This window comes from Balaenoptera ricei, chromosome 2 (genome assembly GCF_028023285.1).
Source record: "Balaenoptera ricei isolate mBalRic1 chromosome 2, mBalRic1.hap2, whole genome shotgun sequence".
Lineage (NCBI taxonomy): Eukaryota > Metazoa > Chordata > Mammalia > Artiodactyla > Balaenopteridae > Balaenoptera > Balaenoptera ricei.
In genome coordinates this window covers 130,223,242-130,239,629 of record NC_082640.1, presented here as the reverse complement: position 1 = coordinate 130,239,629, position 16,388 = coordinate 130,223,242, and positions in this window count along the sequence as shown.

Genomic DNA, 16,388 nt, shown 5'->3' with positions numbered 1-16,388 from the left:
TCAAACAAAAATGATCCATGTGTACAAATACCATTATGTCATGTAAAAAAAAAAAATCTAGAGGCTGTGAGTCACATTTGGGAGATCACTGTCAAAATTAAAGGTATAATTGATGGTCAGCGAAAAGAGAATATTTATCAACAATTATATTAACCCCCACAGAGAACATTTCTTAACTATATTATTTCAATCCTGATTTTATTTTCAGAACTTTGTACTTCTAGACGAACACAATAAATTGGCTGTTTTCACTGCCTTGATTGTTTAGTTATCCAAGCCTGTGTCAAATTAACTTGGCTAAACCTACATAGTTTTGCTCAACTGGCACAGTCAAGAAAATGTGTGAAAGACTATATTTTTTAGTTTTTTATATAAATAGAGAACTATCTTATGAGAGTAAGAAAACAAGAAAAAGGAATACTGAAAGAGGCCATCTTGAAATGTATCTGGGAACAGAGGCTAGTGTTTATCTGGATTGGCTACTGGTATCATCTAACTTAGGTTACTTGCTTGTAGACGCATTGGAGCAGGGATATTAGAATCTGTCCATATTCTATACATAAACATTTCCTCGGGGGAAAATTTTTCCATCTTATTTTATGCTGAATATAGAATGATACAGTGTCTTGTGACATTTGGAACTAACATTATAATTCATTTATCATTTCCAAAAAGGATGACCAGTCTTGAGCATTTGTTAGCATAGAGTCATAGTCTCCCTTTTTTCCTCACTGAATTTTGTGCAAGTATGAAGACAAAATGGAAACTAGCTCTGGAGTGTCCTATGACAAATATGTAAATTTCATAATGATAATTGGAAAAGTGCCATCATCTGAGACTTGAGGTTATGACAATAATATTTCTTTTCATCTAGGAGTAACAGCAACAACAAGAAGTCAATTTCTCACTGGCTAGTGTTTAACTAAGCACATAGTATCGTCTTTGTGGTAGGCTGAATAACTGCCCTCCAAAAAGGCTCAGGTCTTTATCTCTTAGACCTGTGAATGTTACTTTCCATGACAGAAGGGACTTTTCAGATAAGATTAAGTTAAGGATCTTGAGATGGGGAGTTTACTCTAAATTATCCTGCTGGGGACCCAATGTAATCACAAGAGTCCTTATAAGGGAAAGGAAAATCAGAAAAAGGGAAAGAGATGTGATGATGGAAGCAGAGGTTGGAGTGATGCAGTTATGTCTGGAAGGGGGCCTTGAACCAAGTAAAGTTGGCAGCATCTAGAAGCTGGAAAAGACAAAGAAACCAATTCTCCTGTAGAGCCTCCACAAGGAATACAGCTCTGCTGACCATTTACTTTTAGTCTAGCAAGACCATTTTGGACCTCTGACTTCCAGAGTATGTGGTAATAAATTTGAGTTGTTTTAGGTCACTAAATTTGTGGTAATCTGTTGCAATAGCAATAGGAAACTTATACAGTGTTCTTGATAGAACTCTAATGTTTTTCATTCAGTGAGTGGTTGAATTGTGTCTGTCCATGTGTTCAACTTAGCCTTTGCTCTATTAGGAATGATAAATTTCTTACCAGTCATGTTTGTGAGTTATGTTTGTTTGTCATCCTTTCCTATTTTATATTTGATAATTCAAGGTATTTTAAAAAAAGAACACAATATTTAGCACTTAGTACTGATAAGGATTCATAAGAGTAATCACTTTCCGAATTGACGAGAATCAGAATTATTTAAATGCTCTTTCTGTTCCACATTTCTACTAAAGCAAACCCAGTGCTACCTTAGAAGCCTGGGATTAGCATCACAGAAGATGTCGCTCACTCTTTAGGCTCTGCTCTTTATAAATTTACTTTTTCTATATTACCTTTACATTGTGGTTTGTCAGGAATGCAGTGTAAAGAAAACATGGTGAGGTCATGGTAATAGCCACTTACATTAAGTGTTCACTTCCAGTGTTCCTCCCTGCTCTAGTTTTATCTTCCGTATTAAAAGGGGCTGACAGGTTATGCATATACAAATTAGAGAGCAATTACTTTTATTAAATTATGCAGACATTTGAAGATAGTTGAACATGAAAGAAGGTAACCAACAGGAAAAACAAGCTGGCTGTATCCTCAGGCGTCTCACTGGTGTCCTTATCTTACTGAACTTCCCAAGGGAGGGATTCTGGTCATAAGCATTACCAGCTGAATTAATTTGGCTATTCTATAATTTCTTTAAAAGAGGGGTTTTGAGGGAGCAATCTCTGGTGGGCTGGTGGAGTCTATAGGACTTATCTTTAAGCTGAGGTTTACATAACAAAAACACTGACTTTACTTAGATTTTATGTTTATTTGGGATGACAAAGAAGAAAAATTCTGAAGACCAAGCAAAAAATAGAGCCAACCCTCCATCAACTAACCCTGGGTGTAACCACAGATCAAACATCTCTGTTAAATTGTTAAATTGTTAACTTGTTAACAATTGTTAAACTGTTAAATTGAGAATGCATTGCCTGTTTAGATGCAAATACGTACTTAGCAGCTTCATACAACTGATTTTAAAACATAAACACAAATCTTTGTTACCAGAGGTGTACAGAAAAAAATACTAGTCTGGTTTCCGTCAAATCTTGGTGGCTTGAGATGTCTTTTCAAGGTGACTTTGTCTTAGCATTTTCATGGTAATTCTATAGTTTAACTCTCAGGGCAATTTTACTTCCTTTATTTTCTATTTATTTAAAGGGAACAACAGATAGTAGCTTCTACATACTAACTGTAACTTTCTTTTGGGATCACTAAGATAGTAATGAATCTGATTAATTATCATCATCTAGTGTTTAAAGCCAGCAGAAGCTGGCTTGACCACCAAATGATCCTATATCTCAGACGTATTTTTCCTCCAGAAATGACTCAGGGAAGGTTGTGATGGCAAGTAAATAAGGTAGCATCTAAAAAGTAAAAGTAAAAGTGTTCAAGTCTGATGTATCTAATTACTGGAAATACCTCAACATCTCTCCAAACTGCTCGCCCCCATCCCCACTGCCATGACATAACTCAGGCCTCGTTATTTCTTATCTGGGTTAATGCAACAACCTCCTAATTGGCATTCCCTGTCATCAATCTTGTCCCTCCTCCTCTAATTTACTTACTTTATGGTCACCAGTCACCTTACTCAGGAAATGCAACGACATCACTTCTTTGCTTAAAATTCTGCAGTGCCTTTAAGATAAGAGTGCAGACTCTCAGGCATGTTATGCAATCCTTAGCTCACAAAGTAAACCTAATGGATCACTCTCTGACCACAGTACATGCTATTCTTGAAGTTCTTCAATTACTGTCAGTGTTTGGAAAATACCTGGCTATTTTTCTTTTTTCTTTTCTCTCTTTTTTTGGACCTTCATATTTGCGGAGCCACTGTCTGGAATGCCCTTTCCATCCAAGCCCTCCAAATTCATCTTTGATATCACCTCTCCCTTATTTTAAACTTTTCTCTTCCCTAAGGTTTACTTTTCCTATCATGTGGTAAGGTTTACTTATCACAATGTATTGTATTTACCTGTTTAATTACCTTTCTACCTATTTAGTTTGACTGTGTGATCCTAGTGACAGTTTTATCTTCAGTCTCAGGAAAGTATGAAGCTCATTTTATTCATCTATTTTGGGATTAATAAAGAGATATATGAATATACAAGACTTCTGGAAATGTGTCAAAACCACAAAATCAGAGGAACCTCCTATATATCAGATATGGCTTTCCTTCATGTGGTGATTTGGAAACTAAAGCTCCTTATATTTTGTGACTATGTCATCCCCTAGGAACACATAACTATGTGTCTGTAAACCTACAGAACACATAATTATTTGCATGCAGCTGGTGGAAGGGGAAAGGGATGGAGGAGCTATGTTTTAGATTTTAATGTGCCTGAATTTGACTTCACTACAAATCACATTCCCTTGGAAATAATTCCATATAGTCATACCTAACTGCAAAGGAGGCTGGTAAAATTCTAGCAGCCTAGAAAATTCTATGCCTAGGATTGGAGATGGATTTCCGTGGATGACATAGCTCTCTCTCACAAGAGGACCAACAGTTAGTACCCAGATACCCTACTCTTCTGGGACTGGCCCTTTCTTTTACTATGTGCATATAAAATAACATTGGTTTCTATCCCACGTGCTTGCTCAAAACCCAGGCTTCCCCTAATGGTTCCTAGAATTCACACATTCTTATTTTGTAGATGCTTACCCTCTCTTGTTGGCCACCTATCACAGCTTGTTCTGCAAGTTTGCTTCAGGTTCATTTATCAGTCACTTTGAATTCTCTTACTCTGTCTTGTCCCCTTTACCTGCGTGTGAATAAGGACTGTGCCATCTTCCAAGTCATTATTAAACAATGTGTTATATGGTACAAAATTTTCATGAAATCTTGGCTATAATGGAAGGATATTAGAGCACGGAACAGTAACCAGTTTGAATGAGCATAGTCACTGCTCTTACTAAAATTTTGGGGGCACATGCCTCTTTACTGGTTGCCAATTATCAGTGTCCCTACCTCATTTTCTGGCTTATGAAAAACTTGCCAAACACTCTCTGCATCCCTGAATCCTTTCATCCATTCAGATCTCTTGAAGACAACCAACTAGAAAACATAAACATAAAGCTCAGAATTCCTTTCCCCTAATACATAGGTCAATCCAGCTCAGTCAACTTGTCCTCTTAAGGGTGTTGTGCAATGAGACAAAATCCTCCTCATTACAGAACGCTGAATGGTTGTAGTTAGTGTTTTTAAATAGCAGTTACTTCCCCCCACTTTTCTTACAGTGCTAGTAGTTTATTGTGAACCTCTATAGAGATTTGAGTTAGAAGAGGGATTTGCTCTACTGGCCGTGCAGTTATCCTAGTCTACTGTTCTTCCAATTCTGAGATAGGTATTGAACTCCATAAGGAAATCAGATGCTTGGGAAGTGTTGTTCAGTCATCAGTTTGAGCTGAGCGATGTGCCCTTCTCTCTGATCTTCCTAAATTTATATTAAAAAAGAAATTTAAATTGGTTTAATTTGATGCTAATCTGAATAGTATGTCTGTATTTTTTCGGGTTCTCATCATCTATTTCAGAATTTAGGAACCTCTTCCGAGCCTTGCTATTACGTGTTTACTTTCCAGCTAGTACAGCATTCCCCAGTACAGACCTCTGTAGCTTTTGTAGCAAAAGGCTTCATTTGCCAAGCAAAGCATACAGAATAAGAAATAGAAACTTTATGAAGGAGTGGAGATGAAACAATGACAGTAACTGAAATAAAATTGTTGGGGCCACTTTCCTTACAACTGTATCTGGCATGCTTGGGAGATTCATGGTCCATCTATATATTCTGACATATTCAGATAAAAGACTTTAAGACTACACAACACAGGCATTTTTCTATCATCTAATTCAATAATATTTTGGGTTGCTGTGAGCTCCAGGAATAGATTGTCATAGACATCTTCACCTCTTTGATCATCAGGATTAATCGTGCTGTTCTGATAAGTTATCCTGTATGACACCAGAGAGAATGCTTCATCAAGAACATAAAAATAGAAAAACACATTAGGAGTATTGTATACACTCAGAAAATAGGATTTGTTTTTTCACAGTAGAAGAGAACCTGAATCATAGTCATGAATAGCCTTAGACAAGTATGTTTTAAGTTATTCTCTCATGTTCCCTTATACCATGCCTATCACACTTCTTTGCTTCTCTACTTATATCTGGAAGTATCTGTGTGTGTGTAGATGTGTGCATGTGTACAAAGACGGATGTCTGAGCCAGGGGAACTGCTGTATCAGTTAATAATCTTCTATAATTTTAAGCATTTTGTTTTGCTAGACAATCTGCTATGATACAATGGTGCAAATACAGGCCTCTTTTCCCTCCTAATTTAGTCTAAGCCTATTATGCCTTTTATTAAAAATTATATCTTAATGTCCTTTTGCTTGCTTTCTTCTCTTTCTCTCTGACCATCCATACCTTCTCAACTTTTCTTTTCTGAAGGAAGGCAGATGATAAGTATTAAAGGTTGGGCAAAATATATAGTTGGTTCAATGACCATAGCCCTCACAACATTTTTTCTTTAATATTTTCTGACTCTTTGGTCAACTGGTATATATAATTTTATGAGTTTAGTAAACATCTTCAGAATAAAGATGCCTATGTCCAAAAGTCCATGATTACATTTTTGTAACTATGTGTCCGTAAACGTACAGAAGCAAATATCTAATAAAGGGGTTAATATTTTAAACTTAATATTTGTAATAATTTCATCTTAAGACTCAACTTTCATTTTTGCAATAACTCTTAATACTAAAGTGTATTATGATAAAAGTCATTTATGAGGTTAAGAACTAATTTAACACTTTCATTATTTTATTGTAACACATAACAATGTTAGAAATAATTAGCTGCTTTTTTTGAGAAATAAAATAATGGAAAATAAACTTAACTTTTTCTTTACAAAGTCTTATAAACAAATATTATACTCTTGGGCTACTCCAAAGAGAATACTGAAAGATCATTTTTTTTAAAACAAAGGCATACAAAACAATATGAAAACATATAGATTAGAATATTTTTAGGTATTAGGTATTATTAGGAAACAACAAAAGTTTCCTTTTAACACAAATGTGCAACAAATAAAGAATGGTAAAGATCCATCATACCTTATACATATCTGTGCTAGTAATGTAAAGTCTGTGGATTTCAGGATTCTGAGTGTGAGTGTTGTGTGTGAGGGTGGGATAGGTGCTACATATGTGAGTGTGGTGAGTGATGTGTGTAATGTGATTTCTGTTGTGTGTATGTTTGTGATATGGGTGAATATATGGTATGTTGTGGGTGTGGTTTGTATGTGTGTGGGGGGGGTGTTTGATATATGTGGATGTGGATGGTTTTATGTGTGTGTTATGTGTGTATCATGTAACTAACATGGGCATGCTGTGTTATTGGGTACACACACACACATATCCTGTATATACACTGCATCCTGTAGTGTACTTTATATCCTTGGCTATTTGTCACTTTTGATAAAATATTACTATGTTACATACATGTCTGTGAGGGAAGGAAAATAATTACAGAGGAAGATTTGAGTATTGGAGATAAAGATGAAACATAAATAGCACATTATTGCCTCTCTTTTGCGTGGTAGAAGGATGCTTATTTATGTCTTAAAGTCCAGTCATGTCCCAAGCCATTCTTTCCCCTAGATACACTGGATTCCTTTTATTCTATCTCACCCAGCCACCTCTCTCTCATGTCTGGTCTTCCCTACAATCAAGATTGCACACCATACTAACAGATGAGAACAGAGAGCTGAGGAATAGGAAGACATTTAATATTTAAAACACAAAACTAATAAAGTCCACCAAAATACTGAACGAGAGTGATATACCATGAGGATAGGAGTTAGAGTGAGGCAAAAGACAGGTAAATAAAAATCGTTAAATATAAAAGTGAATTGTGCTGATATCAGGCAGAATATATTTCCACACAGTTTTCAAAAAATGAACATGAATAAGTAAGTTACATAATGCTTTTGGCAGCTTAGTGAAATACCTGGGCTTAAAGTAACAACAGATTGAATTATACAATGAGCTAATTATTAGTTAGAAGAAATAACAGCTGTGCAGTAACAACTTCCATAAAAGTTTCCCCCTCAAAAAAGAAAGGAAGCACACCAGTTAGAATGGCATCATCAGAAAATGTACAAACAACAAATGCTGGAGAGGGTGTGGAGAAAAGGGAACCCTCTTGCACTGTTGGTGGGAATGTAAATTGATACAGCCACTATGGAGAACAGTATGGAGGTTCCTTAAAAAACTAAAAATAGAATTACCATATGATCCAGCAATCCCACTCCTGGGCATATACCCAGAGAAAACCATAATTCAAAAAGACACCTGCACCACAATGTTCATTGCAGCGCTATTTACAATAGCCAGGTGATGGAAACAACCTAAATGCCCATCGACAGACAAATGGATAAAGAAGGTGTGGTACATATATACAATGGAATATTACTCAGCCATAAAAAGGAACGAAATTGAGTCATTTGTTGAGACGTGGATGGATCTAGAGACTGTCATACAGAGTGAAGTAAGTCAGAAAGAGAAAAACAAATACCGTATATTAACGCATGTATGTGGAACCTAGAAAAATGGTACAGATGAACTGGTTTGCAGGGCAGAAGTTGAGACACAGATGTAGAGAACAAATGTATGGACACCAAGGGCGGAAAGCCGTGGGGGTGTGGAGATGGTGGTATGCTGAATTGGGCGATTGGGATTGACATGTATACACTGATGTGTATAAAATTGATGACTAATAAGAACCTGCTGTATAAAAAAAAAAAAGAAAATTCAAAAATTAAAAAAAAAAACTAATACAAAAAAAAAAAGAAAAGAAGGATGATGATCTATCAAAAAATAATTAGGAGGAGAAGCATTTAAGTTAATAAATATGACTTGTTTAACAGTCTTGACACCAGGTGACTTTAAGCTGACCATAATTTTTTCCAGTTTTTCCATTCATATTACCTTCCCTGTATTAATAAAAATCAATAAAAAACCTGAGTAACAGTAGAAATTTTGGATATAAAATGATTACTGGCTTATCAGATGTTAAAATGATAGTTATTAAAACCTTAAAATATTCTAAACTTAAAACTTTTATATTTGTTGGGGAGGGAAGTTAACATCTAGAATCTAATTATGATTTTTGTCAAAGAATTCACTAGAGCTTAGCTGTAGTCATAAATATATTTTTATTTCTGCTTGCATAATGACTCCTAGGGCAGTGGATATCAAATTGGAATCATTAGTGCCATAACCTTAAATTGTAAGAAATATTAATCTATGTGAACAAGAGAAAAAAGTTCTTCATTTAGTGAAGAACTCTGAGAGCAGTTGAATCATCCCTAACCCACCCCATCCCCCAATCTTTTTAATGTGGAGGTTATATCTACTATTAGTATTTCCAAGCTCTATTGTCCTGAGTACAAATTAGGTCACATTTACAATATCTCACAAGCTTGATAATCTGCCTTAAAGACTTCCACTGCTCACCCATGACTTCTCATTGTAGTTAGGTGGTGTCATGTGACCAGAATTGGCAAAGGCTTGGTGAGTGGAAGTGATGTGTCATTTCAGGGCCAAAGTCTTTAATGACTGGAGGGCGACATTTCCTCACTGACCTTCTATTCCACATTGACTGACTGGGGAGACCATGTGTTCTAGATAGAATGCCTAGAGCGTGCTGAGGACTTCTCTAGCTTGGATCTCTGAGTTACTACAGAGAACAGTTGCCCTGAAGAGTTGCTCAGAGCCTCAGCCAACTTTGCACAAACCAAAAATAAACTTTTACTGTAGTAACGCCTAAGATTTTTGGGGTTGTTTGCTATCTCAGCATATCTTCTAGGTTATTCTAACTCGTGAATATTCCAAGTCCCCCATCTTGACCAACAGGAATTCCAGACATTTTCTAGGACTTCCAAGCATGTCTAGAGTTTTGTACATCTTTTTTATCCATTCTGATTGTATCTAACCACATCTGATGAGCTAGGAATCCTCGAGAGCAGATTCTGCAACTTCTGCCCTTCTGTAAGTCTTAAGGATGAGATATCTCACTCTATTCATCTCCATCTTTTTTTGATCTGGGATTGTCAAGCACCCTGACACCTGTGGTTCAGGCAGAGAGTTTGAGATCAGATGCCACTACTTCTTCTGCCATACCAGAAACAGAGCAACAAATTTGTCAAGGTTTATGCCTTATAGTCCAAGATTTTATGGATTAAACTGAAAGGGACCTAAAAAGAAGCTATTTTTGGTCAATTTCTCATACCTACTGGCTTTAATGTAACTGTGGATTTCAGTTGATTTGCCTAGGTAGTAGCTGGCTCCTTGAAGTGAGGAGGACAGTCTCTTCCATCCCCAGTTATCAGTTGAGGAATGTATCATAATCAAGTGGCTGTGGCATTAAGTGTTCCACCTAGTAATAGAAACAGCTCTCTCAATTTACACAAAGACCTATTTCCCCAAACCATTTTTTTGAGTCCTACAGTATATAAATCTTACCATGCTTGGAATCACCATAGGCTATACAAACTTTCCCTCAAATTTGTTTCAAAATATCTCCAGATTCTCACCTGTGTGCAGAACATTTTTACTCAAGGTTTTCAGCTGCTGTTTGTGGGCTTCCTGTGATAATCTGCTCATTAGCAGATTATCTGCTCATTAGATTATATCCCTCATTAGCAAAAGCACAAAATCTCTACAAAATAATAGACTGCAAACATCTATAGCTATTATATTAAAAAGACCTGCTATCTGCCAATCAGTCCTTACTGTTTTTTTAGAGAATCAGTTTTAATGTTGCTATCTACTGTGAATTCACTAGTGCTGGCTATTTCTTTGTGAACCTCATCAATTAACCATTTAAATTTGGGTATTTTTTATCAAAAGAGTCTGTCTCTATAATTGCATGAGAAGAATTATTTATCATCTTTAGCTAAAATCAGCTCTACCTCTTTAGGACTCTATAAATAGAAGCATACATTAACAAATTCAGTTGGGAATAAATGATAGCTTAAACAGATCTAAAACCTGTGAAAAGAGCCCATTTCAACCAAAAGTTTTTTGGGGTGAACTTAAATTCAGAGCCAAAAGAGGCTCTTGGAAATAGCAGGGTGAGGTAGGAATGCATATCTCTATGGATGGTATTGCTCAGCTGCCATATTAATATCAGCTACATAGTTATGTTCAATTAATATTTTAAAAATGAATAAATAAAAGGAGGATTATGTACCTATTGAAACCATGATAGCCTAAGGTAAATGCTTGTCCTAGTATTAAGAATTTTTTTCTTGACATAAAAATAATTTCCTTTTACTCCTCTAAAAAGAATATTAAAGAATATTTAAAAATAAAACACCATTTCCATATCAAGCAATGTGGGCATACTATGAAATTTCGTATTAAAAAGAGCATGAAATATTATTTGTTATGAAATATTGCTTGCAAAAGTGGTTCAGTAAAAGGCAATACAATGAGATTTAAATATCTGTGGAACTGCATATGGATGGTCTGAATTATATTCTATCTAAATATTTTAAAGGAATAAGTTAAGATTATTAATAGAAGAAAAATGTATTAAAAATATATTAAGTGTTTTACCATACAGACTCATATTTAAATAGGCTACTGTCAATTGTGACAGGAAACAGTTGCTTAAAAAAAAGAACCCAAATCCTCGCCTATTAAGCATTAATTACTTTCTCTAAACAAACTAAAATTTCTACTGAAGACTCTACTAAGAACATGCTTATCTTTAATTGGACATTTTAGAGCATCAGTATTCAGACATACTACAAATCCTGTGGTCAAACATATATATCATGGTTTATTATTCTAAAAGAGAAATTAAAAATAGCTGAAATGAAAATTATTAGCACAGAATAGGAGCATATCTATAAGCTGGGGGGAGGGGACAGAGATGTGTAAGTCAAGTAAATAATTAAAAAAGAAGAATTTGATGTGCAAGTAAGGGTAACATAACTAAGAGACCACTATAGATACAAATTACATAATTTAAATGCAATTATGAAGATCAAAATCAGCCTATCAGGCTGACCAACAACACACACACACAAATACACAGAGTAAAATCAATATATAAAAGCAAACATAATTCAATGAAAATATTCACCAGTTTATGGAATAACTTTAGTGTTGAGGCAAATCTCTTTGAGAATGCTCACTTTATTTTTAAAAAAATCAACTATTGCTTTTTAAAAAATTTACACAGTTTACATGGAAAAAATTGTAGATTTTGTGGAATAATGTTGTATAAGTAATATGTTTTTAGCTTAAAATGTTAAATCTGATTATCTAATCATTTGATTGGCTTTGGAGGTTGGGTACCTTACCAGATAGACTACATTATTTTCTTCATCAAAATATCTCATAATTTACTGATAGATTTATTTGTTTCTTTAATTATTTTGTACAAAAATTTACAAATAGACATAAGTTTTGTGAAAAGAAAGCAAGCCTAGAAGCTGGGAGGTAGCAGTCATTTTTGTTTAGCTGATTTCTTCAACACTAACTTCTTGGGTATTACACAACTCTTGTGCTCCATTTCAGGTACTTTTGGTTTCACCTCTATCCAGGACATTAGGTAACATGTTCTATCCCTGTAATACTGCACTAACAAAATCTGCAAATGCGCCAAATAAATATATAAAGACACAATCCTATAATAGTTCACGTCATACCCATGACACACTTCTTGCTTCCTGCTCCAGGCCCTCCTGCTGATAGTAAGTGCTAGGACACTATGAAATCTACTGGTTTCACAATATCAGAAAATACAGGGGAATTAGTGCTCCAAGGAGCAAACCATTGATCAACAGGAAATGAGAGCTAGTAGATAAAAGTGTTTCACCCCTTCATCCAATAAACGGTCTGGAGAAGCAACCATTTATATAGCTTAAAGGACGATGGTTCTAAAATTTAAGCAATTGGTTGCATTTGATAACTGAACAGTATCCAACTTGGTAAAACTCTCTTGTGTTGCCTTTTCCTCTTTTCTGTTTTGCTTCCCTTTTTTTCTCATTTCTGTTCTTTGGGATTGCAAGCCCCAATAGAGTAGGGCTAAAACCAATTACACAATGAGATACACCCGAAACTGTACTTCTTTTTTAAAGGTTTGGGTTTGGTTGAAATGAACATCAGTGTACGCCTGAGAGAGAAACAGATGGCAAAAATAGTTCAGCCTAAAGGTATGAATGGAAAGGAAAGCATGGTAAACAAAAGAGAGGTGTGAGCTTTAAAATATCTGGGTTCAGTTCTTGACCCTAATATTTTCTAGCTGTGGGACTTGGGGAAATTACTTGAACTCTATGAAAGTAGGCTTTCTAATCTATAAAGTAGATATGCTTCCATCATAAATTACGTATATGGAATTTTTAAAAAGCGGGTGGAATGTTGAAAACTTCTTCAGACTGCCAACTTTGCCCATGGACTGTCAAGTTATTTTCTATTAAAAAAAAAAAAATTTAGGCATTAGCTGGCTGTAGCTACCATGGTTTTTGATTATTGTTTTTACTTGTAACACCAGATGTGTTTAATGCCTCTGTGGGATGTAAATTATAGGTGACATATTTATGATATACTCTCATACTCTCTCATGATAGCACTCTCAATATACGTAGTTGCTTATCCAGTTGACACTTTTCTTGACTAATAAGAATTCTAATTACCCTTGAGTGAAATATGCTAATTAAAAGTATTTATCCTCTCATGTTAATTTGAGGCCATGGAAAGTCAGTATGATACAGTTTTGGCCAATGGACTTCAAGAAGTTTCTGAGTTAGACTTCCAGGAAAGTGGAAATCCTTTATAAAAGGAAATGCAGCTTGTTTGCTCTGTCTTTATTTGGTCTTTACCCTTTCCCTTTTTTCCCTTTTCTTTTTCAATATGATGACTGAATACCTGGAAGTATAACTGCCTCTTGTGAGCATTGGAATGAAAGCCACAGACAAAGGTGACAGAGTGGGACCATGGAAGGGGCATGGATGTCTGGTGACATGGCTAGGGCTTCCATACCAACGTGAACTATCTACCCATGGCCGTCTTGTTGTGCAAGACAAGTAAACTCATTTTTTCTAAGCCACTGTTTGTAATGTTTTCTGTTTGTGGCTGACATACCTTAATTAATAATAATGTTTATGTAGCATAGCATCTGACTAAGTAATAATATATCATTGACCCTATGAGAATAAACATGTACAAGGAACCATTCTTTAAGGCAGTTTATGAAAAGGTTATTAAATTTGTCCTTTAGGAACAAATGAATTTCAATTTGATTTAAGGGCTACATATATAGATGTATTGAAAGAGTAATTTTGACAATTTATAATCTATATACATATGTAAATGCATACAGATACATGTAGTTGTTAGGAAAAAAGTCTTTCTTGAATCTAAAAGTCAGTATATCAGTCTTGTTTCTTTTCTGACTTAACCCACTTTGTTTATTGCTCCCACTGTCTTTCCTTTCATGATCATTATTTTTATAAGTTATATTATTTTTCGCTGATATGATTTGAAGGACAGGAATATATCCATTGCTGAACATTAGCGTAAAAGGGATTTTCACTCTAATATATATATTTATATTAATATATGCTTATGTATACATAATATACAACATTTTATGCTCTTATTATAGTATATATTTTCCCTTGCTTATTGGTACTAGTACTTTATACCCCAGGAAACTGAGTTTTTTTCAGATTAAAATTTTCTTCTATCAGAGGAGGGTGAAAAACAGATTCCTAATCACTGACGGTTATAATCAAATTATCCAACTCTGGAACATTTCTGGTGTTTCAAATACTTGGTTTTGATAATTCTCCCATGGCTGGTAAATTAATCTAACTTAGGGCAGTTAGAAACTGTCCTTAGGAGTTTTAATACTGGAAGGTGGGTTTTTCTCCTGTGTAATGTTGCTAGAAATATTTGATCCCAGGGATGTTTGTGAACATGATTCCAGTTCTATGGAGAAAACCAAATTTAAAATATGAGATTGACAAACTGAGAGACGAGATAAATGGATCACAGACAAAAACAGAAAGGGAGGTTTGATAGTGTTCATGTCTCCCTCTTTAGTGGTAGCTGCCACTAGACTCTTTTGAAATAGGCAATTCCAAAGTTACTTCAGTTGGGTTTTAGTTGCTTAAGACAAAACCAACTCCTGTTCCTTTAGTTGGAATTGTTTCTGTTTTAGTTGTCTTTGGTCTTTTTCTTTGCTTTATGGGGCTGAAATTGTTCTCATTTTTACGTGGGAAACACAACCTCTACATAAACGTAAAAAGAAAAATTTCTCTCTACATGCACATAAGAAACATTTTTATCTAATCTTGAAGGAATAGTTTTCATTTAGGAAATAGACCGTTTAGAAAACTCCTCACACAGGATAACCTTAGAGAGTATCTCAAAATGATTCTATATGTTTTGAGGTACATTTAACATCAAAGAGGGTTCTCTGACAAGAGACTGGAATTGCCAAACTAGCCTCACTAATATCATTATTTAAACTATCTTCATGTCCATTTTTATCATCAGATTAAAAATCACCAGAAGTGAGTTATATATTTTGTAAAAAATGGTCTAATCCACCCACCGAGCTTGCATGTTTTGAAGAGTGATGAATCTAAAGGACAAGCAATATAAATTATAGTCACAGTGTCACATTGCTAGTAAGAAAGCAGCAGAGCACAAAACTGAACCCAGGGCAGTCCAATTTCAAGACTGAGTCTTTTCAGGTCACCCTAAAAAACGAGAGATGAAGAAGGAATGACCCTGATTTTCCATATCTTGGCCACAGGATATTCACTTGGCAAGCTGAGTATGTTTCATAGACTAGTCTTTAAGTGTCTTTAGAGGATAATCTCTTAATAGTTCATCTGGTTTGTTCATCTGGTCTATTTGCAGTTCATAAAGTTGTTGATTTTTCTCCATCAATTTCCCCATTAAATTACTCAGAACATCAACTTACTCTGAAGGCATAAAATCTCACTGGTTTTATAAAACTATAAAGCAATATTTAGATTCAGGTTTGAAGTTGACCCAGTTCAGTAAGATGTATATATACATCTTATTGCACATCATTAACCAGAACAGGCAAGACTCTCTTTAAAATTTTCCTGTTAAATGCAATTTTGAGCAGTGATGTTTAAGCATGTTTAAGTGCTGATTATATAATAACCTCATTGTGGTAACCATAGGAAGGACACTCTTTCTGTGGTATTGTGATAGATGGTTGATAGGAAAATGATCATGAGCTGAAGCAATGCAAGTTTCATCATGGTGCCCTTTTGAACTTGACAAGAAGAGGACATGCTTTATAGTAGAGGAGACAATAAAAATTCGGTATTGGCAATATGACATAGAAAGCTAAAATATGAATCATTCTTTATTGCAGCAAAAATGAAAAAATATTAACTCCTTTCAGAGAGGAAATTTAGCTTCAGTCTACTTTAGCACTTTAATTGAGGCAAATCATACATATGGAATTTGTCTGATATAGTTTGTTAACTTTTAGGACACTATATAAAAACTATTAATGTGAAATATCCTGATCTTGTTTTACTAATTTTTATTTTGGTGGTATCATTGCTTCAGTTCTAAAGTTCATTAATATCTTTGACTATGGCAAAACCTACCTGATTCCTCAATCTCAAACTATAGTGAATTCACTCGAATAGATGCTTTAGTAAATTGAAACAGTCAAATGTCCACTGATTATTTAGCCCTAGAAATATATCTTTTTCAAACAGACTAAATTTTGTCCAGATGTCAGAACTTCTCTATGCTTAAATTCCACTTAAAAATGTGTTCTAGGGAAAA